The 26,721-nt window shown below is 46.9% G+C and overlaps 1 protein-coding gene across 2 annotated transcripts in view; it reads right to left on the bottom strand.

Moving 5' to 3' along the window:
- The window catches only part of LOC136677994 (ankyrin repeat domain-containing protein 11-like), a 105,975-nt gene extending 82,324 nt beyond the window's left edge, over positions 1–23,651 (bottom strand). For both annotated transcript variants that reach the window (XM_066655737.1, XM_066655738.1), the window contains exon 1: positions 23,635–23,651. The gene's annotated coding sequence lies outside the window, so the exon portion shown is untranslated. The remainder of the gene's footprint in view (positions 1–23,634) is intronic.
- Between the last annotated feature and the right edge of the window lie 3,070 nt (positions 23,652–26,721).

Below are 26,721 nucleotides of genomic sequence, written 5' to 3'. Positions count from 1 at the left end.
CGAATATAAACACAGCACTAAAAAACAACAAACGCACAAACAAATAAGGAGCAGAAAAGAAGCCATGTCAGAGAGAACGCGCCTGAAAGGGGAGCGTGGTCAGCCGTGGCTGCACTGGTTTAATACCATGTGGAGAAGAAGAATTCACAACGCTGCATCCTCGCTGCAGAGATGACGAAACCAACCACAACACACTCCTCTTCTTCTTTAAAGGAATGCTGAATGAGCAGAAGTTTCACAACACGCCACAAACATCTCCATTCCTCTCTAAAACCCTGACGACCAGACGGGAGCGCTGCGCCTGCGCCACACGTCCAGCGCGGTAGGTCTTTCCGTCCTTTACAAGTGAAGAGATAATTAACCGTGCATGCTGTAATGGGGCGTGTCCTCACAGCGAAGCCCCAAAATCAAGCCTCAAGCTGCCCCCAGAAAAGCTGACACTCTCACAGTCGCCAACGGGGAAAACACTCCTTCAAAACGTCCTTGATTTCAGGAGAAGTCCTTCTCCAAAGATGGTGCCGTCCGGGTCTACCACGCTCAAGGAGGAAGGGTCTTAGGGAGCGATCATGGCCAGACATCTGGAAAAAACCCCGCTGCTCTGCTGAATGTGGTGAACAGACAACACAGAACCTTTCATTCCTTCTTTCCACGGGAGCTAGAGAGCTGCAGACCGGGACAAACAGCCACTTCAAACCCAGCCACTTTCATCCAGCCCACACTCCACCGCAGCAGTGACAGGGAGCGGGTCAGCAGAGGTGACTCAGGAGCGGCCGTGGTTCTACGGCGCGACCGGCGGAAAGTTGGTATCATAAGCGGCATTCATTTTATAATATTCTCAGGATGCTTCCTCACCATTCGCTGGTTTTCAACCTGTGTGCGCCATCAGAAACTGTCTAACACCAGGGTCAGCGAACGGGCGAAAGAGATTTAAATATACGACATGCTAGGGTTTCCCTCTCTCGGCTCACGGCAAATAAAAGGCATCTGAAGGTTCCTCCGAACATCGAAAAGCGTGAACCAAGATGAGGACATGGCTCTATTCCTACTCCACGGGTGGGAAATATTCAATCATTTTTGCTGCAGATGGAACTCACTCCAAAACGAAAGTAAATACAGAGCGAAAGTGCTACAAAAATAAACAACTCGAGTTAAACATGAGTTTCTGTGGTCATTCAAACAGTGAATTAAAACATAGACAAACAACACTGTACCACCTTAAAAAGACCCGGAGGTTCTGAACGTAAACAAACGAGAGCACAGTGTCTCACCACAATTATAGACGTTACCTTTAAAGGCTCAGCAGCAGCTCTATGAAAGTGTCAAACAAATAAATACAGTGGTTGAGTTCCTAACTTGTGTTTATTGAGAGTCAGAAAACATGTTAGGTGTTAGGATGTTAGGAACACGAAAGGTGTTCAAGAGCCTCTGTAACATGGAGGTAAACAGGGTAAGGACACTCACTTCGCCTGTTTTAGTTGGTGTTAGTTAGCGTTAGCTTGACTCGCTAAACTCGGTGGCTCAGATTATACTCGGCTACGTAGCTGCATTACGGAGGTTTATAGTGTCGGATGAATTCGAGTTCGACTTCGATCACATTTACAAGAATAACGGTACCTCTACATTTGAGTTTAGCTTATTGCTAGGCTATTGTCATGAATAATGTTGGTTATTTAGCTAGATACTGTCATAACAGTCAGTCATAACGGTGTTTTACCGCGGCGTTGTTCAGCTGTTGTCCACCAGTGACGTCACGGTCGCGTTCGAGAATTTCCGTAGAGAGCTCGGGTTTTTCCGTCAATTTAATAAAATTGTCAGTTTTAAAGCAAATTAAGCTGCTATTTTCATTTTAATTCATACTTATATCTGTCAGTAACTACAATAATGTGAAATATTCATGGAGGTCCATTAAGTGGTGCTTAGCCTTTAAGGAACAGGCCATGAACATTGGTATTATCCAGGAAGGATAATCAAACTTGGCTCATGCCCAACAAAACATGCAGAGATTTACAGATAGAAATACACTATTACCACAGTGTCTTGGGTTAAGAACCAATGTTCACCACATCACATTTCTGAAGAACCAGAGGGCCCAAAAAGAAGAAATTAAGCAACATAAAATGACTACTAATAAAACCATTGTGACCATTTCATTCTTCACTTCGTAACGGCATCACACATTCACCCAGTCACTCAAAGCCAAATCATCTACCAATGTGAGAACACCCACGCAGACACAGGGAGAACACACCACACTCCTCACAGACAGTCACCCGGAGGAAACCCACGCAGACACAGGGAGAACACACCACACTCCTCACAGACAGTCACCCGGAGGAAACCCACGCAGACACAGGGAGAACACACCACACTCCTCACAGACAGTCACCCGGAGGAAACCCACGCAGACACAGGGAGAACACACCACGTTCCTCACGGACAGTGACCTGACGCTCAGCATCTTAACCCAAGACATGTTCACTCTTTATTCCAGCTGTAAAAAGATTACACGCCGCCCTGAACCCAAGTATTACTCGTCACACACCCACAATTCCTACAGGTTTCAAAAGCAATTAATTTGTGTGTGTGAGTATGTGTGTGTGTGTCCGGCACGTCCATGTCGACCTTCCCTCTGCGTCCTCTCGCTGGAGGCTGCTCCCTCCCTGTGAAGCGGCATTTACATTCCCCCTGAGCCACATGGCAGACGAGAACTTCGAAGAACATTCTTCTTTTAGCCCCCCCACCCCCCAACTCTCCTGCCATGTTCTCAGAGCCAATCGCATCACGCCACACGCAGGCGCTTCCCTGTCTGTAATGCATTAGTCAGTGGGATTGGGATCCAGGGCCGAGGAACAGGTGGAGGCGCATTCGACTGGGAGCTTGAGCAGATTATCGGGGATGGGCTCAGGAGAGGGGAGCTTGCTGTACTTGCAGGTATATATATGTGTGTGTGTGTGTGTGTGTGTGAGAGAGAGAGAGAGAGAGAGACTCTCTCTCTCTCTCTCTCTCTCAGCGGGGGCAGGTGAACAGCAGATCCAGCTCATCTCATCCTCCCATCACGTAGCACGCCGCTGTTTGCTCCTATGCCTTCTGCACTAACCATGCTGTCCACTAGGCTGTTGCCAAGGTAACTGCAAATAGTGAGCCCCATCGAGGGAGAGCAAGGGCTGGGGCCTATTACTGTAAACAGGTCCAGAGAGCGAGAGAGCGAGAGAGAGAGAGAGGGAGAGAGAGACAGACAGAGAGAAAAGCAGCAACGTCTCCACTGAGAACAGATTGCCTACATAAATACAGCCCAGTACCACCTCGGTAAAAACAGCTGCGTTCGAAATAGCCACGGAAGAAGAGGAATGAAAACACAACAGCAGCCATGATGAAACGCACCGGCAGCCTGCACAGCTGACGCTAAGCTCTAAGCCTGAGATGGGGTTTGTTTACTCTCATGTCTCTGTCTCCCTCTCTCTCATGTCTCAGTCTGTTTGTCTCTCTCATGTCTCAGTCTCTCTCATGTCTCTTTCTGTCTGTTTGTCTCTCTCTCTCTCTCTCATGTCTCAGTCTCTCTGGCTGTCTCTCCGTCTCTCTCTCTGTCTGTGTGTCTCTCTCTCATGTCTGTCTGTCTCTCTCTCTCTCTCATGTCTGTCTGTCTCTCTCTCTCTCTCTCATGTCTGTCTGTCTCTCTCTCATGTCTCTGTCGTTTTTTTTTTTAGACAACAGAGAGACTCCAAACATTAAAAAGCACAAAGTGAGAAGAGGATGTTGTTCTATTCCTGCTCTTATTTTTACTGTTTCTAAGTGGAAATGCCTCCGAACTCGGGAGGTGGTTAAATGCATGGCCAACCGCGCTACAGAACTAAACGCCTCGCGTTACACATGAGTTTTTAAAACACTGAATAAAAATCTCACAAACCTAAAAACACAGAGCTCTGAAGCTAAAACTCTTAATGGTGTTCATCGTGTGAACATTTCCCAGCGTGTGTAAGGATTCAGCTCTGTATCAGACGGAATCACAGCACGTGACATGGTTGTGTTGTGGCCAGCGCAGCGCGTTCGTCGGGGGCTGGTGCGTTAGCCTGAGGCGCACACATCAATTCGAGACTAAAGCCTTCAGTGAGGTAGACCACGACTTGTTGAATGCTCTCATTAAATTGTATCTGCTTTATCTCAAAACAAATCAAATCTGTTTGTGAATGGGTGTTGTGTTAAAGCGGATGTGTGGAGCCCACCAATCCACACACTGTGAAGCAAGATCACCCAGGAGCATTTTATGAAGAATGCAGAGAAATAAAGAGCACTGAGTTAAAGCTGAGACGAAAGAGAACAGAGTGAAAACGGCTAAAAACCAGAGCTTCTGCTCCTCGCTCCTCACTGCTGTGCGCTCGGGGTCGGGGTGAACAGCGAGCGGCTCGTTATCATTTAAAGGAACAGGTGCTGAAAGCGGGCGTTCTGAACAGGGGCTGTTTACACAGAGGGAGAACACTGCTGTTGTGTTTGATCCTTGTGGTATTTTGACCAAAGCTGGTCACAGTCAATTCATTAAGGTACTGTAAGTCACCGTTAACCCTGTGGTTCCGTTATAATGATAATAAACATCTACTGAATCAATCAAATCATGATCAAAGCATTCCGCCTCAAAAAAGGAAGCATCTTCAACCGTTCAAACCTGGCACATCATGATGGAAGATAATGTGCTCTAATCAGCAGCTCTATTCATTAAGGATGGATCACATGTGAAGAGCAACGCTCTGCATTCACAAGAGCACACGGTCTCCACAGAGTTGGGACCTGGATGGAGAGATGAAGTTGAAGAGGCTGTGTGTGCGCATGATGGGCATTTTCTCTCCCTCTCTATCCATCATTCCCTCCCTCTTTCTCTCTCTCTCTCTCACTATGCAGCATGTAGAGGCCTCTGAGTGGAAATATTCATGATGCAAGCTCATGCCTTTTAATGGACAGGGCCTTTCAGCCTCATCAGCACTGAGCCTCTGTACAGCAGCAGCTCTGGCACAGGAAGAAAGTCCAGATTACTCTGCCATCTCACTGCAGCTGAAACACGGCTCTTAGGAGCCACAGAGAGGAGGAGGAGGAGGAGGAGAAAGAAACAGACATACAGAGAAAGGCAACAGTCAAGGAGGTATACAATGAAAGATAAAAGCAAGGGTTAAGGAGGGGCTGAGAGAGGGTGAGCAACAGGAAGAGAGGAAGAGAAACGCAGAAGGTTTACAATCACAGAGGAAAGAAGGGAACAAATAAATCTAAGAGGGAAAGAAAAAGAGCAACTTAAGAAATCAACAGAATAAAATAGAAAAAAGAGAAAAAAGAAAGAGAAAGCAAGAAAAAAGGGAGAAAAAAGCAATAAAAAAAAGGAATTCCATGGAAAGTGAGAAGCTTGACAACTATATAATGAAATATAAAAGAATGAGGTTTAATAAAAACCTGGCAAGGGAAAAAAAAGGAATAGTGTGTGTGTGTGTGTATACACACTGCACAGGGAGTGATTTGGTGATTTAGAGTGGGCGCTAAAGGCGCTCAGGTGAAATGTTACAGTGCAGGTCTAGACAGTGAGAGCTGCTTCCTCAGCGTTTTCAAACTGCTCCTGACCACCTTCACATTCGGCACTGACTCAGCCCTGAGAGCACGGACCACCTTAAGGACCGGGTTTTTGAAGAAACCTGCTTTAAAAAAAGAAACTCGCGCATTAGCTTAGCTAGCATAGTTAGCAAGTCATTTCACCGTGTCCCTCAGACTCTAGTCAGAAACCCTTGGCTGGGCAGCTGTTAGCAAAACAAGCTATCCGGTTTTCAAGGTACATAGATGAAGTACTAGTGTGTAAACTCAGATTAGATTTAGATAAGATTAGGGATGAGGTTAGCTGATCCTTTAAACACATTTGCTAATGCAAATAAACAGCTCTTTAGCTAGTTAGCTTAAAGCTAAAAACACCTGAATTGTGATTGAAAAGCAAGCGATTTAAAACACGGCTGCACACGTCTCTTACAGGTAACAGACCACTCTGTAGATCTACAAAACAACCCCCCACCTCCCATTTGTGTTTATACAGAAGCTCCACATCATTTAAGGTGGAATGTTGTGTTTGTGTAAGAAGCCGTCTGTCTCATGTCGATGGTTGACCTAACTTTTTCTCCTCACTGTTTGATGTTGTTACGTTTTGTAGCATTTTCAGTCTGCGTTTACTTTCATGCAGTTAGTGGTCTCCCGAATTTAAAGTCAGTTCCACCAAATATAACGTAACTGTAACAGCTCGTAACACTATGAGGCAGGATTAGAGCCTTGTCACACTTTTCAAAGTCCTGAGATTTATTTTTGAAACTGACTTATTTTTGCTGTTTCGGATTACTTAAGCTGGGAACGTTTCCAAACTCAGGAGACGGCTAACTGCATTAGCGACAGTGCTACAAAACTAAACAACTCGAGTTACACACGAGTTTCCGTGGGAATTCAAACGGTGAATAAAAGCTTAGAGAGAACTTACGCTTCAACCACACACAAACAACACTAATTCCACATTAAAACACACTTGGATTCGGAATGTAAACAACCAGAGAGAACTGTGATTGCTGACGTTCCCTTTAAACAATACATTTGTGCTGTGATTTCGTCTACACGGTCAAATGAACTGTAGCCAAGATGGGGGGGTTTCGATGTCCAAACGGAGCCTTTGTCCAGCCTGGGGTCTGTTCGGTCCATTCAGCTCCACAGCCCACAGACAACCGGGCTTTTATCACTCACTCGCTCTTCACCTTATCTAACACCAATCAACACTCGCTCTCCATCTCTCTTCCACAGGCCTCAAAACCATCACCGTATCCAGACTTAATCTCTCTCACTCACACCAGCCCCCTCCCCCTTTATAGAGAAAACAGGCCTCTTCCTCCCCCACCCAGAGAGAGAGAGAGAGAGAGAGAGAAATAAATCTGGCTGATGCAATCTAATGGAACATTGTATTAGGATGGGCTCAGTGCTCGGTAAATAATGGAGTTCTTACAGTCAGGAAAGATAATGCTCCCACCCTGGGGAGAGAGAGGGAGAGAGAGATATTCAGAAAGACCATTAGTGCCTTCTCATTGGAAATGCTCCTTTGCTACGCTGGTGTTCGGGGCGGTGATGGAGCCAAGCTCCCAGCCTCAGCGTCAGAGCGCTGGAGGCGTGCTGAGGGTAAAGCACAGTTGCTGCTGGGATACAACACTCAGACCACGCTGAAGACCTGCGCCGTGGGTCAGCCTCGGGTAGATCCCACTGTGCCATCACCTGCAGCACACGATCTGCTTCCACTGCCTTTCTGGCAGCTTCTGTCCTTACAGGCTGCATACGTGCTTCAGCTGACACTGTCATTATTATTTACAACGAGCTTCCATTCATAATTAACCTTGTTAGCAGCATCTGGCTAAACTATTCTTAAGCTCAATTCTACAGTAGCCTCTGTCCTTGTGCTCTGGGCTCAGCACTGTAGAAAGGGTACTATGTCACATATGAAATGGAGGGAGCAGTAAACATGCATCCAATTCTCCAGCACTTTTCTTTTCCCTGTCGGTCACAGAGATAAACAAGTGGAACGATTTTCAAAATCATTTACGCCCTGTGCCTCAATTCCTGGGTGCCATCAAGGCAAACAAGTCGAATGCAGAACTCTCTGATCTGAGGGCACTCTGAAAAGCATCGGGAAACTGCCAATTTAACAGGAACTACGTACACCTCTCAGACAGAGAGAGCCTGAAAAGCTCGAGTCCACTAAATCTTGGCTACGCTCGTCCACAGAACACCACTTCTACATATAGCCATGGCTTAATTGCCGTGTTCACAAAGCTCAAAAACTCTGAGGCTTGCCTAGGAACAAAAAAACAAGACTCCAGCCAAAAAAAGGTTTCATAACAAGTGTCAAATTAAAGTCATGTGCAATTCCACCTTAAAAAAAAGTCTCGGTTAGAACCCACACACTCAGTCTCTCTCTCGAAATGGTCAAGTTTCTCATTCGCACCCAAATGCTTTACACACCACGTCCAAGTCAAACAAGAACTGGTGACAGGGGTTAGTGAACCCTGTCCAAGACTGGCAGGCTCCGCTACGTTAGCAGCAGACGACTTAATCGACAAAGTAAACCGCACAGAAAGAGAGCGCCTTCAATCCGAGGCTGCTCCGTGCTCGCCTTAGCCGCCGGTCCTGGAAAGAGAGAGTCGGTCGCGTTGGCTCTGATCTCAAATCTTTCCATGCTCCAGCAAAAAAGCAGCGCGTCATCAGTCACACACATGATGTAATCAGAGGCAGGGTTACTGATGGTAGCCTTGCTGCAGCTGGGTTTAAAACCAGCCCATGCAGCAGTGACCTCCACACGTTGTTAATCCCAGGACAAGGAGACACCGGCGCAGTGCAGTCTTGCGTTCCAGTTGTGGTGAGGATCTTAGAGCCACGTTAAAAACATTGCAAGAGTATTATCCTGATATATCTATCTATTGTTACAGCCAGAGCGTCTGAGCACTAGGGAACGCTAGCCCACTGAAGCCAAGCAGGTTTGGGGCTCCACTTGGTTGGGAGACCACCTAGGAAAGCCTAGATGGCTGTAGGGAGTTGTGTTGGTGAGACAAACCGGGAGCACTGTCCATATAAATGTGGATCCCAATGCCAAGGAGCAGTGACAGGGAAACACTACTGAATAAGCAGCTGAGTCCCTGACTCTGAGATCCTTGGGTGTTTCCTCAGAAAAGAGTCGAGGCATAACTCTGGTGTCTAAAACTACCTCCTAATCAGCTCCATCTTCAAAAAAAAAAAAAAAAAACCCAGTCTGCAGAACCTTGTTACTGCATGAACATACTACCTGTAGCCTTGAAATGACAGTGTTCGGGCATCTCCCTCAGGAAGTGCTTGAGGAATTTTATTGTCTGTTGTCCTCCCAACGCTGAACAAAATTTACATCCCCGCCGGCCTCGCTCTCATCGCATCTGTATCTGAAAACCGATGTGTGGTGAGGGGACTGGCACAGACTGGCTGCAGTGTGTTGGTGTGGCGATTCTCTCAAGTCCCAAATAATGGAAAGCGCTTTGGGGGGTCTAGAGAAGCACCATATTTGCGTAATATTTGTGCTTAACGAACTCTCTAACTTTACAACTCTGATACCCGCTGACACCGCGTCTGTTTAAACAAGAAATACCGCAACACTGAACTTTGTCAATTCCGAAGAATACCAGAGAAGGTGGTTGGGGTGGGGTGGGACATAAACCTTCTCCGACTGACACAGAGAGGTCATTCAACCCGGGCAGAGGTCAGCGTAAAGACCAGTTTTTGTCCTGAAATGCTGCAGGAGTGAAATTGGAAAGAGACCAGCACAATGCCGAAGCGGAGAGTGTGCGCCCCTGCCCCCACGGAGCACGCAGAGAACAGAGCAGAAGGGGAGGGCAACGTGACACTGGTCAAAACCCCTGGATCTCCTTTCAGGACAAAGGTCAGGCTGTTGGGGCCTAGAGCGCACAGAGCTCCCTTTCATAGGCATAAAAGACCCAGCCCTGCACAAAGGGCCTAAGCTGAAAAGAGCTCTGAGCCGACTCCTTCCCAACACTCCCAAAATCCCAAAAACTAATCCCACACGTCTTTTATGCTTGTTGGGATACATCACGAGGGGAATTCAGGGCTGCGGTACGGTCGTTAATTTTGGTAGACGGCAGGAATCATGTAGAAGTTATTCAGGTATCGGAAATGGTGTTACAGTAACACACTGCTCTTTTGTAAAGGTCTAAACACATTTCTGCCCATCTGCAAATACAGCTAAGATCCTTGGGCAAGACTCCTAACGCCGTGTTATCCCACCTGACCAAGATGGTTTGTTCCTAGGGCGTAGCATGAGCAACTAAAATGGTCACAGCCCAAATGTGTCCCCTGAAGCCTGCTTACATTTGTGTTGGTTTTAAAAACACAACACATTTTCCCTGAACATTTTCCACCCTCATAAATGTATACGAGCATCAGCCAAATGCTGTAAAAGTCAAAATGATATCACTCACTGCTAGTGTTATGGGCCCCAGAAGTGACCAAAGCTCAACCAAACAGAGATGACATAACGTTGCCTTATTCGTGAAAAACGTGAGGGGACAAGACCAAACACGAAGGGAAAACTTAAAAACGTGGGTAATGGCAACCTACAGAATAGCTTTGAGCTAAGAGCACAACTGTAGAGTTCCTACGGCATTAATTTATTTATTCAGCTTAGAGAAGGTTAGCTCCACCCCTTCAGCTTCGGGTGATATTCCGAAGGGGACACAAGCCAATCAGAACCAAGCCTGATCAATTCTACAAGAACGGTCAAAATGTCTAACACACCAATGTCTTAAAACGTGTATAAAAAGAAAAATTTACAAAAGATCTGAAACAGCAGGACCCCGAATCTCGTGACTCTGAAGGAATCTCACACGTTCACGTCTCCACAGATCCATACACACACTGGACCAGGTCACCAGAGGGTCCACAACCCCCTCATCAATTACCCCCGAGTCTGTATTGATCCTCCCAAAGGGGCTTCTATTTTAAGTGCCGCGGCAGAAGGGAGACGAGGAACCGTCCGTAAAGTTTGCTCAGAGAGGGATTGATCTGTGTTTAATGAGGAGCCTTGTGAACGCGCTCCACGGAAAAGAGCTGATCTCGGACAATGGAGCCAGCGTTCCCACCATAAACGGTTAAAGCCAGCCTTACGTCAAGGCACCCACTTGGCAGATCAGTTCAGTTTGGGTAAGAGATGCTGAGACGATAAATGTCATCTCACAAAGAATGTTTGGTTGGTAGCTTGACGTCACAGAGCAACAAATCTCTTTTAAGAGAGTCACATTCCAAATCTTATACTTAAATACACTTCCCCTGACGTTTGTTTGGACTTTAAAAACACAACCATAACCAAATCAGCTGTGTATTTAAAGGTGATGTTAAATATTTTACTCCAATACACTTTTTACAAAATACAGGGAATGTTTCCTTATCAATTCCTAATTCTCCAATTTGTTTAAATTCTGAAAAAAAGGTCAGATGTTTGTATGCAGCCCTGGCTCTGTAAATAGGGAAACCAACTAAGTGTGACTGCCCGAACTGACACAGGAGCTCTCTCATCGCGTCTCTGGCTCTGTCACAATCGAGAGACGGCATCTGGAAGCCTTTGGATGGAGGAGAGAACTCTGAACATTGAAAAGCATGAAAAGAAATGAGGACGGTGCTCTATTCCTGTGCCACATGCTGGTGATATTGACTTACTTTCGCTGCAAGTTACATTACTTAAGATTGAACGGACTGAAACCTCTGGAGACTAGTAGCTGCATTAAAATAAACGCATACAGACAGTGTTACAAACCTCAGCAGCTCAGGTTGCAAATGAGTTTCTCAAGCTACACGTCAGTCACAGTCATTTCTTACTCAAACTCACTGTTATACATTAAACGATGTGGTTTCTGAATGAACATAAATGAGAGAGAGGGTGTGCCTTCCTGTGAGAACGGTAATTCCCCAGAATCATTGCATCCATGTTTAAAATAAGCTGATATGCCAAAACCTCTCCTCTGATTGGCTGATGGTTTACTCAACTCAGAAGCAGTGCTGGTTGAAAAATTAATTTCAATGAGTCTAGACTGAAACCAACAGCTGGAGGATGCATGGCATATGTTGGATTTTGTGACATCAAGGAAGGGTTATTTTTTGGGAGCTTAGTCTTAAAAACGAAATTGATAAATTAAAAAAAGAAAGGAGAGGACACTGGTTTTCCCCAATTGGAGGTGACCATATGTCCTCGTGATGGCCTGTGGCTAATCAGAAACCCTGTGTATGCTCACGGGCAGAGTTTGGGTGGGTGTAAAGAGGGGAAGAGAGCAGGATGGAGGAGGAGGAGGAAGATAGAGGCCTGAGCTGCTTGGCTGGACAGACAGTTCATGTGTGGCGTGGGAAGGGTTAAGTATGAGGAGCCCCATCTGCCGCCTCGTCTGTTCTCCTGGCTGTTTCTGGCCCCTGCTCGGCTCCGGTGGAGGCTCACGCTCTCTCTCTCTCTCTCTACTTCCCTTTTGCTGCAGCTGACCAATCACCACATCCAAAAACATCCCAGCCTTTCCTGAAGGTCTCCATGGAAAACTGCCTGAATCCCAGTAAAGTAGGTCAGGCAAATATGAACTGGAACTGCATTGGAGCGTAGCTTGCTGCTGTGCTGTGGATAGGGTGTTAGCATAGGGCTGACATATTAGCTTAGCATGCTAGGAGAGGGCGCTACAGAGCAGAGCCTTCGTTTATAGAGTTGGACCTGGTATGAATCCAGTCTGAACGGATACGACAAAAGGTGATGAGTTAGCGTACGTAAAACTAGCGATTAAAATATAGTGCGTGCAGTCCATTATAAAAGGGCTACAATCTCTGATAAACTAACCCATGTACATCTCAAAAACACATAAACCAACCTACAGCGAAAAACACATTCCATTTTAAAGAGCACTGTTTAATAAATAACACCGAAAAAAAGCAAGGAGGCATCTTGAGTGGAAAAACGGAGGGAAAGAAAACCCACAATTCCAAGCATGAATTCTCCTCCGCAGAAAACAAGCCCAGGCCCATTCTGCACTGGATCCAGCCGGCCAGCTGGAGGGTTTCAAAGCCAGGAGCAGGGAAAGGGGGGGGGGGGGGGGGGGCCTGAAATGGCCCACATGCGGCGGCTGCTGTCTCTCAGAGCACAGTAATGGAGGAACACCTGGATCAGATGGGGCTTGGAACCTCCATAACCCTCCTGAGTGCGCCTCCGCTCTGCTCAGCTTGGCTCACGAAAAACGCAGAAGAGACGACGCTCCTTTCCGCTCAGAGATGAAGGTTGTTGGGAGTTGAAAGGCGGGAAGAAAGCAGGAGGAGTGTGTGTTTTGAAGGATGGGGGCAGCATTTGCAGGAACGCTGTAGTAATGAGCAGTTTGAGTTTGGAGACAGAACAACAAACAGACTTCATGGTGCCAGTGAGAAACTTGCTGAAGTTTAGAGCACAATTATATAAATGGGTGTGTTTATTATGCTCAGAGTTACTCGTGGAGATTTACATGCACCGTGCAATGTCCCGAGGCATCAGGAATACACATTTCGTTATTCAAAAACGTGTATACGAGTTAACTTCAATGTGCTAGAAATCTGTGGGATGCTGTATTTAAGCCTACGGTCCCTATGCTCATTGTGGTGCAAAATGTGGGCTAATGGGGTACACAATGTACAACTTACATAGCTTAGCTTGCTCGTGTTTCTCTGGGTCTGCGTGGGTTTCCTCCGGGTGACTGTCTGTGAGGAGTGTGGTGTGTTCTCTCTGTGTGGGTTTCCTCCGGGTGACTGTTTGTGAGGAGTCTGGTGTGTTCTCCCTGTGTCTGCGTGGGTTTCCTCCCGGTGACTGTCTGTGAGGAGTGTGGTGTGTTCTCCCTGTGTCTGCGTGGGTTTCCTCCGGGTGACTGTCTGTGGAGTGTGTTGTGTTCTCTCTGTCTGTCTGGGTTACCTCCGGGCGCTTTCCGAGAGTAGAAGCTCTACCTGAAGGATATGGAGGTGAGATACAAACCCCATAAAGCCCTACAGAACGACACAAGCCATGAAAGGAAAGCAAAGGGAGTCGGGCCCAGTCATGAGTGGACTATCTAACACTTCACACAACAATGAGATGCCGTGGAGCAGACGCACAGGAGCCATAGGTCACCAGGCGTAGGCTAGAGGTGGGGTATAAGCACCCACCCGTGGAGCTGTATTCTCTCAAATATCACCAGGTGTGTATCATGGAGCCCCTAGCGATCCCCGACCTTGCCTCCTGCTGCTACTCGCACAGTTCTGTGGGAACGAAAAGAGCAGGGAAACAGGATTTGGCTTGGACACCGACTGATAATCAAGAGAAGCCAGCAACAATTTCACCCACCGAAATAATCCAAGAGGGCAGTGAATCTGACCTGTTCACGCACCTGGCACAGCGACTTTAACTGACTCTTCCGAACTACTGCTGAAAGGACACGGATCAGAGAACAACACAAACAAGCCTCGTTTCATTTATTAAGAGGAGAATGAATGAGAGACACAGTGGTAATAAGTCTCCCAGGTACACACCGGCCTAAAAGGTCAGCCTAAAGGTCTCGGTGCATGTCGATGAGCACCAGAAGAGGCCGAGTCATTACCGAGGGTCTGTAGAACCGTTTCCTGCCTCTTATCGCAGTAGTCAACAGCGTTTAGACACAATGGGACGCTCTGGAGAAGCAGCGTAGGAGCCCTTCGGTCACTGTGCGTGGGCTAAAAGTGGGGTATAAAGACCCCACCTGTGGAGACGTGTTCTCTGAAATATCACCAGGTGTGTATCACGGAGATCCTAGCAAGTTTTCCCACTGAATCCTGGCACAAATGAAGGTCAGCACCTCTAGCGAGACGAGCTAGCAGTATGTAGACTCGCCATGGGGTCAGGAACAAGGACACACCGTCCCAGGAGTGCTATTGGCTTGCTACCAGGCGAGGGACACTCGATACCAAGGTCGCAGCGCTCCGGCTGGTGGGGTGGCAGAGGGACCGGCTGAAACAGGCCTTGCCGGGTTAGGGTTGCCGGTGGGCTCGGCCCTCGTGTTACAGACCTGGTGAACACGACTCCCGGCTCTTTCATGGGACTTCAGATTACTGGAAAAAATGTTAAGTGCACAGTTTCCTGAAACCAGATCCTGGCTGACACAAACAATCAAAAACAGGGCCATTATTGCGGCCATTATGGTCAGAAACCGGAGACGGGGGGGGAGTGGGCACTCATCCCATCCAACTCTTTAATAATAAGCTGCATCTCCCTAAAATAGGCCTCCGCCACTGTCCAAGCTCTCGGGTTGAGCCAGGAGATCGTTTAATGCAGCGACGTCCAGCATCGCCACACCTTAAACATGAGCATTATTCCTGTTATTTTCACGGCCGCGGTGACGGTGTTGACGTGTGTCTGTGAAGGAGGTCTGGGTTTGAAAGCCCTGTACAAATTCGCCTGTGATCAAATGCAATACAATAACTATCTGGGCTGCAGCGACACTGAAAACAGCACAGTCATCATGATCCAGACACTGCCAGGAGAGAGAGAGAGAGAGAGGGAAAAAGGGGGAGAGGAAAAAGGGGAGGGGGGGGGGGTGAAAAACGAGGGACGGAGTGTGAGAGAGCAAAGAGCCAAGGGAAAAACCCGAATGTCACACAGGAATGAAAAGGAGGTGATGAGGGGAAAGAGAGAGAGGGAGAGAGAGGGGGATGGTGGAGAGGTCAGAGATACTCTGGCCTGGGTGAGCGGTGAAAAAAAATACATCCGCGAAAGAGAAAAACGTACTCTTAGGCAACGTGGCCATTTTGTCACCAACAGATTTGAACCTGACACCGCTTCATAAAAGAGACTGGGGCCGATTCTGAGAACGGTATCTTCACAACGTCCATAAAACACCTTTAATGTGTGACGTAATCAAACACAATTTTGTAAAAATAAAGATATTAATTAATAGGAGAGAAGGAAAGAGTTTAAATTACACCAACTGTGAAACTGATAATCCACAATTAAAGGCAACGGCTACGATTGTGAGCAAATGAAATGGGGGTGTACAAACACACACACACACACAGGGGGCAGCTGGGGTTGTGTATTCACTGCCCCGTGCTCAAGGGCACTTCAGCCGTGGACACTGAGGAAGGAAGGAGACACCAGTGTTCTCCCATTTCTCCTGCCACTCCAGGAGATCAAACTCAGGAGGGAGAAGCAGGACTACGTACATTTAAGCCATTTCTCCCCACGCTCCGTTCAAAATACAGCTACAACACAGCGCTAGCGCAGACAGAGCTACTCATTAGCATATCCAGAGTGTCTATGATTCATATTCACAGCAGCAGAAGAGCTCAGCTGGCCTCCAGTCTGGACCATTGTGAAGACGCTGATGAATAAATGGGCGGAAAGAGGTATAAAATAAGGGTTTATCAGGTCTTAATCACAGACAGACATCACGCATGCCTTTCTCAGGCAGTAGACAGTAGGGGTGGGCGATATATCGTTCACGATAATACCGAATTAATTCGATAAGACTTCTGCCATATCGCGATACAGTTGCGTAAGTCACGTGCTTCCGACGCATGCATCGAGCCAAAGCTGGGGGTTCTCTCGATACACTCCATAGTACATTTCCACCATTTTGAAAATGACCATATATCGAGTATGCGGAGGATACACAGGATACAAAAGAGCGCTGTTAAGACCAGGACTTGAGACACACTGCTCTCCCTCAGGGAGGGACCGATACTCCACCTCCCAAACAGAGAATGCGCTTCTCATTGGTTGTCACTCTTATTCAGCCAATCAGCAGCCAGACTTAGCTGTCCATGATTTAGCGCTGCAGCCAATGGAGTCAAGAGATTTTTGGTCATAATCGCCCAGCCCTCGTAGACAGCAGTGCTGCGGTGGATAAATCCATCAGCCATAACATTACAACCGCCTCACACTCACAGGACCACGTTGTAGTTCCACGTTTACAGGCTGTAATCCGCTGAGAACGATCCACCACCCGAATCATACCTGCTCTGTGGGGGTCCTAGGCATGGAAGTACAGGGGTGAAATGGGGTTAAGAAAGTATGCAGAGCAACAGGTGGACTAGAACTACAGGTAAAATGGACAATGAGCGCAGACGCAAGGTAGGCCTCGCTAATCCAGACACTGCTGTTATATATATATATATATATATATATATAATTTTTCTTCCCCCATTCTGAGTCAAGCATCTGACATTTGCCAGTATCAGCGAAGGCAGAAGTTGTCCATCCGTTCTATTGTCGAAGAACGGATAAAGCGCGGTGCATTTACAAAGAATCCAATTACCGCGTGCAGATGGAGTTGAAAGGGCGCCTATGAAAAACAACGCAATGCCTCCAAAGCTCTACATGTTCTTTAATCACTGTGCCAGAGCGCCACACACGCCAAAACAGCACGCGGAAGCCATGGCTACCATGAAACACCAAGGGAGGTCTCCTTTTAAGTAAGTTTAGAACAAAAACTCTAATTTGTTCCAGAGGGTTTCATGGTTTACTCCGCGGCCTCCCGTAGACCGACCGATGAAGCTATGCAGCGACACGGCAGCGCTGACCAGCGGGGAGAGGCAGACGGTCCAATAACTGAGGGGAAGTTCCTAAAAAACAGTGGTGTGGGCCTTGGCAAAGCAAACAAGCTTTCACCGCCATGACACAGTAGCATGGGGCCTGTGCACGTGGCGGTGAGTCAGGCATTAACATAACAAATCAAGCTCCGACTAGGTGTCTGCACGGGCAAAAGGGAAAGAGAGGCTCCAGGCAAATGACATCAAGCCCTGCACGGTGGATTCCAAATTTAGATCCAGGACTAAAATACAGCTCGGTCTGAGAGCAGATCTACTGTGTATTGAAGGGGAAACAAAACCCTGCTCTAAATTTGTGCTGGACATCTGTAAACATTAGTTCACGCAGTGGAAAAATGGGGACATGTTGGACACCACAAATACTTAAAAAATTAGACATAAAAATTCAGTTATTCAGAGCATATGCAACTTAATGGAGACCATCAAACCACACACTTTCAAAAAGACCACCAAAAAGACTTTGGAATATCCCCGCCCCCTTGTCGGAGTCTGTCCAATCACAGTGATGGACCCGTGTTTGTGTGAGTGCACACAGCCGAGGTTAAACACAGCAAAATAGACGATGAGTTCAGAGAAATAAGAGCACTGAGTAAAAACAGAGAAGAAAGAGAACTGAGCAAAAACAGCTAAAAACCAGAGCTTCTGCTCCTCGCTCCTCACTGCTGTGCGCTCGGGGTCGGGGTGAACAGCGAGTGGCTCATTATCATTTAAAGCAACAGGCGCTGAAAGTAGGTGTTCTGAACAGGGCTGTTTAGGCAGGGGGAGAACGAGGCTGAGAGGTTTGATCCTTGTGGGATTTTGAGCCAATTTTATTTTACATGTTTCAAACGCAGTAAACGTAACAACAAAAATGCACAGCATCGCCGCCCAACGTCTGACTAGCTGGTACTGCTCCAGTGAGCTGTAATGTTAGCTCAGCATATCTAAAGGTAACGTTAGATCTGGTCTTAGCCCCAGTGCTAGCTTACTAGCCCATCTACAGTGTCACATTAGCGTCCTCAGACTCCGAACTACACCAGCCAGTACTGCATCAGCACCATCGCTTAAAGACTGAAGCGTACAGCCTAGACGTGCCGTACAAGTCCTATGACCTTCCGAGCACTCTAATAGAGCACTGTCCATCCATCCATCAGCGAGGCCACCACGGTCTTAGAGAGGTTACGTCTGCATGCCTCCCTCTCCCTTCCCATGCGTAGGAGGAGAGCAAAGTAAGGACAAACGTCGGCTCGTCAGCAGCACACAACCAAAAGCTTGAGCAGAGCATGAGATTGAGCTTCATCTCACTGACAGCGCACTGCTCCTGATCCAAGCTGAACTTCATTTTGATAACGAACAGACACATTCTGTTCTGTTTGGAAAGGCACAGGAAAATCAAAAGTGGAGCAGCTAAAGCAAACTATTTTTTGACCAAAAAAACAGCACCGCCACCTTCTCGATTTTCCAATGATGCTGCCATGATCTTAACGAAACTATCACGAAATCAACGTTCACTGTGTTGAAATTTAACACCGTGACCTCTTTTGAGCCTCTGTCACTTTAAACCTTTCATGGAATGCATTGTACAAGACCAAATATAGGCATCAGTGCGCTTCCAATCACAGTTAGTAAGCCAGAAGAGAGATATTATGTAACCCATGCACCCATACTTAAACGACTAGGTTATTTAATACATTTATAAATTTTCAGGAGTGCAACTTGACATGCAAGGGCCTGCTATCTCCATACACGATGCCAAGTGTGGGCTAGAGCAGTGTAAAGCCCTCCAGCACTGAGCTGAGGAGTATGAGACTGTTCTCTGAAGGGACGGACCTCCATTCGGTGCCTCTGGGACGAGTAGGAATGGCGTTTGTGATCCAAAACTAAATCATCCCTCATTTCTAATGCTCTCGAGGCTGAATGCCATCAAATTCCCACAACAATGGTGCAGCGCATCTAGTGCAGCGCAGCATCTGTCACTCCTCTGCACCTGTACTTTGGGGGAGAGCTCTGAGACGTGAAACAGTGCGCGTTTAAAGCCGGTTTTGCCTTTACTCAGTGGGTAAAGGTGACATTGGGGGTGTTGTAGTGGGGAGGAGTTGTACCGCGGCCAATCAGCCGTCACCGTGATGAATGGAGAAGTGACATCATTCTTCTGGATTACGATCTTAAGAGCTGATTCTCCAGTGCCAGGCTTTTAACAACTCGCGAGCGTCTGGCAACCCTGCCAGCTTCAAAATGGTCCCTCTGTTCAACCACCATCTTACTGCCTTGCATAAATCACCTAAATTATGCAGCAAAGGGTCCTCTTTTAGCGTCCAGTTTTGCTTATGTAAGCACCAGGACGCTCAGACATGAAACGTACACAAACAGAGAGAGAGAGAGAGATAGAGAGAGAGATGGATATACATTTGCATGTCTATATCTGACAGCAGCACTGGCTTGTGAATGCAGACAGTGGCACTAATGGGCATCTGTAGCTTTGTTATAAAGTGCCCAATTTGGTTCTCCATCTCCATCCAACATCAACAACTTCCACCCGATGCTGCGAACCGTGGGCTGAACTGATGCAAGAACTTCTGTTGATACATAAAGGTGTTATAGCATTGTGCATGAAATGAGGTGTTCTTGCAATGTAGAGCAGGCCGAGCCAGTTTTAAACCACCCCATTGTAGCTCAAGGAGCAGGACTGACGAGGTTTAAAGGCATGGAGTGCACGTTATGTCCGTTTTGCCTTGTTTAACCTCATCGTTTGTGCGCCCTCACATATAAACATTGGTCAGGGCTGTGACTGAAGAGACTCAGCACAAAACCCACTGACGTCAGCCCTAGGGCTGGGCAATGAATCGAAAATTAATCAAAATTGACATTCAGAACTTCTAATCGACGAACTTGTCTATTCCATTATATCGATTATTATTATTATTCTGTTATGTCCCCACTGTGTGTTCATGTACTGTCCCTTTAAAACCACGCTACCAAGCTGTAGTCACGTGACTCCATCCCCTATCTGCCACATGGAGGAGAACCTAAACACAGAGGCCGACCGAGCGACTCGAGCTCGTACAGCGTCTGTGGTTTGGACGTGCTGCGTTTTGACTTTAAGACGACACCGAACTAAAAGACGTCAAACGTAAACACTGAGAAAAAGCACCAAATATAAACAGAGCTCAGAAAACGAGAGAGGAACAAGCTCCCAGCGACATTAGAAACACTACCCCAGCTTTAACACTGGAGCATATTTACAGCACAGGCCTCGTCACTGATCTGTGGGTCACAAACACAACAACAAAATCAACAACGATCGTAATCGTGGTAAAATGTACAATTAACCATGATATTGATTTGCGCTCATATCGCCCAGCACTGGTCCGCTCTCAATAACAGGATGATCCTGTTCCAAAGCCTTAACTCTACTGGCCATCTCCTGACGTACCAACGCTGCTAACAGGATAATGCTGTGTGACCAACAGCCACCTCGCTCCCCTAGTAACCCTCAACACCGCCCATAGAAACAAACCTGACAGAATCAACATTCCCGCTCCTTCAATCCCTCATTCCTGTGCTGAAGACAGGAGCGAGATGCCATTTTGCAGGGTAATGATGCGAGTATTTCTGCTGTCTCACCACAGAGCTCGGCCTGTTTGAAACACACAGCCTCTTTCAATATAGTATTACCATGTGGCCAGGCAGAAGGGGAGGCAGTGTGGCTGGGGGGAGGTGGAGGGAGGGGAGAAAAGGGAACAAAGCCCCTATAGTTGTCTCAAGCCGCGCTATGAGACTTATGTAATATGACTGGGAGGGCCCACTTCCTCATTCGGAGCACTGCAGACTAACCCTGCTGTGGGACAGACCCTGGACAAGAGAAAGAAAAGAAAAGAAAGAGAGAGAGAGACAAAGAGGGGGTGTGGTAGAGAACACTATAGTATGGTGAAAGATAGAAAGAGACATGAGATGCAACTGTGAAAGATGGGAGAAGAGGAGAGTAGAGAGAGAGAGAGAGAAACATGCTTGTAATGAGCAGAGGCAAAGTGGTGCAGAGAGAGTGATCACAGGAGAGGGCTTTCCTTTCATCTGCAACCACTGACAGCATGGCCTCACTACCAGCCAACAGATAACTCTGCACATAATATCTGCCCTTCTGGGGAGGGAGAGAGGGAGAGAGGGAGAGAGAGAGAGAGAGAGAGAGAGAGAGATAGAGAGATAGAGATAGAGAGATGCAGGGAGGAAGATTTCAAGAGAGAGAGAGAGAAGGAGAGAGAGCAAGAATGAGAGAGAAATGCAAAATGAGAAATGATTTCAAAAGAGGGAGAGAGAGAGCGCGAGGGAGAGAGAGGGAGAGCGAGATGCAGGGAGGAAGATTTCAAAAGAGGGAGAGAGAGCGAGAGAGAAATGCAGGGAGGAAGATTTCAAGAGAGAGCGAGAGAATGTGGGGGAAGGCTGCAGAGAAAGAGAAATGGTGAAAATTATAAAGTACCTTCATTTTTGCAGATTTTTAGTTTGCTACATCGTCTGAACACAGCACACGTCCCTCACTGTGTGTGAGAGTGTCACGATGGATGAACCAATAGAAAAGCTCTAGAATTACTGTGAATAAAATCAGTTCTGTCTAAATGTATAAATATGAGCGTGAGCAGCAGAGAGAGGTGTGTAGGCACCACAGCTACCCATCAGCACAGTGGAGGATTTAGAGCGGTTAAAAATAAAATCTGATTCTGATTTACTGTACTGGTGCCTGGAAACCATGTGACTGGCATCACACGAAGAGGAGGAGGAGATTGGGGAGGAGGGGGCAAAGAGAAACACACACACACACCCCTGCCAGCATAATGAGCTTTGTGATCAGTCTCCTTGGTTTCCACTGACGGTAAGCAGAGATGGTCTGATTTCAGAGGTAAACAGCAGCAGCTCCTGTAGCAGTGGAGCCCAAGGCGGGAGGACACACACACACACGAGAAGATGGAGGGAATAACTGATGTGAGAGAGAGGGGAGAGAGAAGAGGGAAGAGAGAGGGGAGAGAGAGAAGAGAGAGAGAGAGAAGAGAGAGAGAGAGAGAGAGAGAGAGAGGAGAGAGAAGAGAGAGAGGGGAGAGACAGAAGAGAGAGAGGGGAGAGAAGAGAGAGAGGAGAGAGATAAGAGAGAGGGGAGAGGAGAGAGGGGGAAGAGAGGAGAGAGAGAGAAGAGAGAGAGGGGGGAGAGACGAGAGAGAGAGGGGAGAGACAAGAGAGAGAGAAGAGAGAGGAGAGAGAGAGGAGAGAGGGGGAAGAGAGGAGAGAGAGAGAGAGAGAGAGGGGAGAGACGAGAGAGAGAGGAGAGAGAAGAGAGAGGAGAGAGATAAGAGAGAGGGGAGAGAGGAGAGAGAGAGGGGAGATAGAGAGGGGAGATAGAGAGAAGAGAGAGGGGGGGAGAGAAGAGAGAGAGGGGGAGAGAAGAGAGAGGGGAGAGGAAAGAAAACCACAAGCTTCTTGAAATCTCAAAGAGGAGGAGCACGGCCACTGGAACAGACAAACTACTGTATTGGGATTTTAAATTCAGAAAACTGCAATAACAACTGTTATCATCATTGATAACACAATCATTTTTAAAAATCAATGCAGTGGTGCGTTCCTCAAAAAAAACCTCCAGAGAAAACAGGTCTAAGGTCTGGATCACAGAGCGTCCGACAGAAAACCCCTGGAGGTCCTGCTCATAAATTAGTGTTTAACTAAAACAACTGGAGAAATGCATAAGGAAATACATCAAAAAGGTAAAACCAGCCATAAACATGTTCGATTCAGCCGTGGGTCGCAGGAAAACACGGCCTTAAACACCCGGCTCCACTGGGAAGGCAGGCAGGGGCGGCCTGGTGCACAGAGGAACACTAATAGCTGCGTGTAACACACAGAGAGAGAAACAGGAGCGTGTAGAGGACTGAGTTACCACTCCTACTGATGCAGGAAAAGCAGTCGCTCACACACACACACACACACAGGAGGGGGACTCTTCATTAGGGACAGAGCAAGAGCTGACCCACTTTCACAAACCTCTCTCTCTCTCTCTCTCTCTCTCTCTCTCTCTCCACACTCACACTAGCTCATCAGTTCAAAACAATGAAAAAAAAACCAACAAAGGGGCAGACGGGGAGGGCCTGGACATGCTTAAGCCCTGCTCTTAACACACACACACACACAAATTCCACCACTTTAGACCTGCCTGTTTGTACTAGCACACACTCGACCACACACCCCACACCTATGTGCGCATTTACAGACCACAAAGACGAACGTCACCCAAAGCGCGAACCCAGAAACGGAGCTCAGTCACAGGCCAGGTCTATTTTCTGACGATTGCGTTAAATGAATGAGCTTATTATTGTCAGACGGAGAGCGGACACGCAGCAATAAAAGCTCTAATATATATATATAAATCGACGTGAGCCCAACGTGGCTTCTGCCGGCACGGAAGGAGGAGGACTAGTGACAGAGGACAGCAATAAAACCCAGCAGCTCAGTTCAGGACAACGTAAGAGAAGAGGGAAATGGGATATTTACCGATTCCATGGCTGGCTTCAGAGAGGCGAAGGGTTAAAATCCAAGGGTGGTTTGAAAAAAGGAAAAAAAAAAAGAAAAAAAAAAAAAAAGAAAAAAAAAAAAAAAAAAGCCAAGAAAAACGCAGCTCTCTGTCTGTATTCCAAGAAAATCCTGAAAAACACAAGAAAACAAGAAGAAAGAGAGGTTAGTTTCCTGGATGCTGTAGTTTCACATTCCTAAAGTGATCCGGCACGGAGGATCATCTTTCCCCGCTCAGGTGTTCGTTTACTCTACGCTCATCGACGCCAGGCAAGGCCCGGCCGAGGAGACGTCTGAACTCTAATATCGTAACTCAGCAAGCAATCCCCTTCCAAACGACTTCTCTGAATAAAGGCAAGAAGTGAGGCGTTCTTGAGGTGTAGTGCAGGCCGAGCCAGTTTTAAATCACCCCACTGTAGCTCAAGGAGCAGGACTGATGAGCTTTAAAGGCATGGAGTGCTCGTTATGTCCGTTTTGCCTTGTTTAACCTCATCGTTTATGTGCGCTCACATTAAACATTGGTCAGGGCTGTGACTGCAGACTTTAGTGGGTTTTGTGCTGAGTCTCCTCAGTCTCCATCTTTATAAATCTGCTTCTTTTATCGCTCCTATTTTTCTTTATGCCTGTTTTTATTTTTGATTAGTTTCTGGACTGTGGTTTCACACCGAGGGGCGGGACAACACCAGCGAGGCGTGCCCTGAGAAGGCGGCGTGTCCTCCGGGGAGTTTCGGGTCATAGGCGGTTTGTCTCGCTCACACGCCATGGCCGAATAAAGAGCACAAATAAATAAAGGGTGCGTGAGTGCAGAAAAAGAGGAGTGTGGATGGAAAAGAGAGGCATTTTGTTTGCCAAACCTTTCTATCTGTATTAAAGGAACACTGGGTAGAATCATTGTGATGTTAAACTGAGGTGTAACAGGGAGAATGAGGCCTCTCTCTCGTGGCGCTTTTCCACTGCATGGAACCTACTTGACTCGACTCTTTTGCTTTTCTTTTCAAGTCCCAACCGTGTTGAGTAGGTACCAAATGGTGAGGTGTAAACCCTGCAGGGCTCTGATTGGCCAGAGCCATGTCAATCACCAGGAAATGCAGAGCTCATTCAAATCCAGCACAAACCGCAACTTGTCAAATCTCTAGCAGCTTTCACGTTTATTTTGATCGGACTCACAGCAGCGGCTCGTGACTTTCCCTCGAGGCGTTTTGAAGAGGTTTATAGGAGGCTTGGGCCGACGGCCGACAAACACTTCCAGTGGAAGCCGAACGTGCAACAAGTAAAAGTGTTGAGTCCAAAACATAAAACAACAAGCGATACACGATGTGTAAACAGCATCTAAATTTACCGCCGCAGTTGTTGTGGTTTTCAAAGCCAGTGATTCCTGTAAGACATGGGTTTTGCAACAGCACCAACTCCATTTTGTGGGGGAGCCCTGCTAAAAGCGAGTGGAGCCGTGTAGAGCACCATTGTTGCTACTCTAAGCGCAGCACTGTAGAATGTGTACCATATAACTTTTAGAGGAACGTAGGAAACCACCAGGCTCTCCCCTATCCCCTGGATTTTACAATTAATAACATGCAATGCTCTGCAATTGTAGGGGGAGCCAAGGTGCAAAAATACAAAATCTTGCCTAGTGTTACTTTAAAACCCACAATTTACGCTGCACTGTAGCTGTAAGGCTAACGCAGCTAACACAAGTGATGGAAACATAGCTAAACTAGGGCTGGGTGGTGTGGCCAACATTTATATCACAATATATTTCTTAATCGAAACCGACATCCAGAATTCTAAATCAGTCTATATCAATTATATTTCTTTGGTGGGAGCAGTTCGTACCAAAGAAAAACACAGCGTCTGTGGTTTGGACGTGCTGCGTTTTGACTTTAATTAAGACGACACCGAACAAAAAGACGTCAAACGTAAACACTGAGGAAAATACGTTCAGTCGCTGAAATATGAGGGTCACAAATACAAAACTAAAATAATCGTCCATTAATCGTAATCACGGTAAAATGTACAATTAATCGTGATATTGATTTGCGCTCATATCACCCAGCACTAATCTCTGTCAATATGATTTAATTCAGATATCGATAGGAACAATAAAAAAAGCCACCGAAAATCTGCTAAGAACGGAAACAACTTGACATCACAGACAAACAAGCTCCTCCTAGCTTTATCAATATTAATACGTTTAATTGAGTGTGATGATATGACGGCAGCGTCCGGTAATGACGGTCAGTGACTGACAGATGCTGTAAATAATGGAGTATTGAAATAGTGATAGTGTGTTAAAATCACATTATTGTTATTGAACCCTTGTATATCGCGATGAATATCGATATTGAATTACTGTCCAGCCCTAAGCCAATCTTTAAGCACTGTGTAAACTACACACAATAAAAATCACCAAACCAAATCTTAAACAGACTCGCTAAGACTTGTAAAAGTTTATTTAACTAACTACTTGTCCGTGTTTGTCGATAAAACCGTAGGTTACAGGAGTTACAGCCTCGGAGCTCAAGCGCAAAACCTTGGCTGATCAGCTGCTTTTTAGACAAAAAGCTGGAACCCGCACAAAAACATGCTCGAAGGCCTGGTGTTAAGTGAGTTCTGGTTTGTTTTTCTTCACTCTTTGTATAGGTGTTTTTAGGGGGGTGGGGGGGGGGGGGGGGGCAGAGGGGGCATTACAGGGGGCCCTTGAGCTGGGAACACAATGGTTGCATACCTCTGCTATCGCCCACTCCCACACACTACACCTCAGCACGCCAGCGAACAGTCAAAGCAAGAGTGGTATCCAAGGCGCAAGAGACAAACAACAGCGAGCAAAGCCTTCCTCCGACTGTCTCCGCAGAGCTGAAAGACATCTTAAGAGCAGTTCTACTTCTGTCAGATACAAGTCTACAATTATAGACTCACTGTGCAGTTATTGTGCCAGAGATAATTGGCATAATGTTGTTGTTAAATAGAGCTGCTTTAATATTACGGCTGGACGACGGTGATGTAATTAAATCTCGTGTTATTTTCACAGCATATCACGTTAATGCCGCTAGTCCACGCCAAAAGAAAGCACAG

The sequence above is a fragment of the Hoplias malabaricus genome, chromosome Y, assembly GCF_029633855.1.
Source record: "Hoplias malabaricus isolate fHopMal1 chromosome Y, fHopMal1.hap1, whole genome shotgun sequence".
Classification (NCBI taxonomy): Eukaryota; Metazoa; Chordata; class Actinopteri; order Characiformes; family Erythrinidae; genus Hoplias; species Hoplias malabaricus.
Note: the sequence above shows the minus strand (reverse complement) of the source record. Positions and strands in the feature narration are given on the sequence as shown.